The sequence below is a fragment of the Rhineura floridana genome, chromosome 6 (genome assembly GCF_030035675.1).
Source record: "Rhineura floridana isolate rRhiFlo1 chromosome 6, rRhiFlo1.hap2, whole genome shotgun sequence".
NCBI lineage: Eukaryota > Metazoa > Chordata > Lepidosauria > Squamata > Rhineuridae > Rhineura > Rhineura floridana.
Window position 1 is genome coordinate 12,993,238 of NC_084485.1, and position 2,634 is coordinate 12,995,871.

General features: G+C 46.4%; 1 pseudogene; it reads left to right on the forward strand.

The window, feature by feature from the left end:
• The first annotated feature begins 362 nt into the window (after positions 1–362).
• Positions 363–1,805, forward strand: LOC133386568 (DNA polymerase delta subunit 2-like; annotated as a pseudogene).
• Positions 1,806–2,634: the final 829 nt, after the last annotated feature.

The window sequence follows — 2,634 nt, forward strand, 5'->3', positions numbered from 1 at the left end:
GGCCAGTATTATTGCCTGCTGTATCATACATACATGTGTGTGAGGGTGTGTGTGTTAAGCAGAGCTTGGACAAGTTACTTTTTTGAACTACAACTGCCATCAACCCCAGCCAGCATGCCCACTGGATTGGGCTGATGGGAGTTGTAGTTCAAAAAAGTAACTTTTCCAAGCTCTGGTGTTAAGGCTGATTGGTGAATTTGGAGCTGAAGAGGCAAATCTGAAGCTGGTGATCCCCTGCTTCACAGCCCATTCTGTGGTTCTGCTGGGGTTTCTCTTCCCAGTGGAGGTAGGAGATGCTTTCGCCCTGCATGGGTGAGAAGTGTGCTGTTTAGGCTGCTAGGTCTGTAGCCCTTCTGCAGACCATGTTTTTGGAGCAGGCTGTCCAATCTGCACAGAGCCTCCTGACCTCTCCACCTACGGTGGCCTCTACCTTCGACCGGGTACCCATCTCCACCTATACCAACTGCTAGGGACGGGTGAGAATTTTGATTCAGTTTGCATTTCATGCAGAATCCACAATTTTCAAAACAATATGAGAACCGAAACACAGCCATCCTTTGAAATTCGCATTTATTAGAATTTTGGGATGCAGTTCGCCAACGAAACAGCATTTACAAAAATGCATATATTAGGGGAAAGTGTGCATAAAAAGGAATACATGAGTGAACATAACATGCAAAAGGGCAGGATGTGATGAGAAATGGCTTGCAAAAATATGTACCTTTGTCAAAACTGCATCCAAACAATTGTTTATTTGGAGAAATTCGCATTGAAATGGTGGAGAATTTTCATGAGATTTTTTTTTAAAAAAATTGCAGATGGCTGCAGAAATGTAGAAAACTGAATTTAACATTAGAAAAGTGAGAAACAGAGAGAACTGAAAGAGACAGATCTTTCCATCCCTCCCAGAACTTCAGACTTGAGGAGCAGACTTTCAACTGGAAGTATGCCCACATCTATGCCACAGGCCTCATTCCGATGAGACTGTTATTGGTGGAGAGAGCCAGGCGCAAATGGGGGGGACATTTCACTGAAGAAGCTAGGTGACCGGCAGACAGCAGAGGAATGCTGTGTGGTGGGGACACTCTTCCAGTCTATGCAGCTTCAGCCTTCTATCCTGCAGGAAATCAGCGAAGAGCACAATCTGCCGCCACAGCCTTTCCGCGCCAAGAACATCCACCAATAGAACGACCTGATCTTGGAAGATGAGCTGCAGCAAATCAAACTGGAGGGAGCCCTACGAATCGACAAGCTGGTGATGGGGACCATACTTGCTGTCTATGGCTCAGAGAGGGATGATGGCAAGTTTCTTGTTAAGAATCACTGCTTTGCAGATATGCCCACCCAGCTGTCCATGATGGGGCCTAGCACAGGCAGGTTTGTCTTGCTGGTGTCCGGCCTTGGCCTCAATGGCAAGAGCAGAGAGAGTCTTCTGGGCATGCAGCTCCTGGTGGACATGGTGACTAGGCAGCTGGGTGCTGAGGGAGAGCAATGCAGCCCTCATCTCCAGGGTCATTCTGGCGGGCAGTTTGCTCAGTCAGAATATCCAGAGCAGAGACACCATGAACAAGGCAAAGTACCTGACCAAGAAAACTCAGGCTGCCAGCGTGGAGGCTGTGAAAACGCTGGATGAAATCCTGCTGCAGCTGAGCATGTCTGTGCCTGTAGATGTGATGCCTGGTGAGTTTGATCCCATCAACTGCTCTTTGCCGCTACATCGCTGCACCTTTCCCCTGTCGAGCGCCTACTCCACGCTGCAACTGGTGACCAACCCTTCCCAGGCTAACATTGATGGTGTCAGGTAAAGGCGGCTTTCCTAGTTTCTAGGGCAGCACTACTGCTGCTTCTTAACATTTGCAGAGTGCTTTCAGGGGTTCAAAGCAGGTCATGGAAGGGGTGTTTCCAGCTTCCCCACCACCCCCTGCCTTTGAAAGCCTTATCAGAAGTTGCTGCCAGACTGGGACTCCGAGTAGCATCATGGGATTTCTAGGGGGTTTCTAGGAGCCAAGTGAAACTGCCAAAAATTCTCTTCTTATTTTTACTATTGTAACATTGCCTGTAATGTTGCTCTGTTCATAGTATTGAAATGCTGTTTTTGTTTGCTGTTATATTTGCTGTTATGTCACTGTTTTATTATTTTTTGTTAGGAAATTGTTTTTGCAATTGTTATTGAGATGTATTACTGTCCACGTTGTTGTAAACCGTTTTGAGCACAATTTTTGGGGGATAAAAAAATGATGATGAATTCCCATAAGTAATGGTCCAAATCAGCTGTCTGCCAGTCAAAAGGTTATAAGAAGCTATAAACTTCTTGCAGATACAAACAAGTCTTCTTTTACATTTCTGTATTTCTAAAGGCCCACTGGTCTGGCGATAAAGTGAGGAGAGGAGGGTTTGCTTTTAGATTAAATGGGAGACAGGATCAAAACTGGACCCTGTTCCCCCACCTTATCTCCCTACACTTTGCTGCTTTAAGAGTCTACCACTGCCACAGCTGACACTTCCAGCATTGGGACCAGACTGACTTAGCCATTGGAAATCAACAGACGAACACAAGAAGATCAAAGTTCCATCTAGCCCTGCCATTTCACACAATGACCAACCAGAAACCTCTGAGAAGACCACCGGACATGA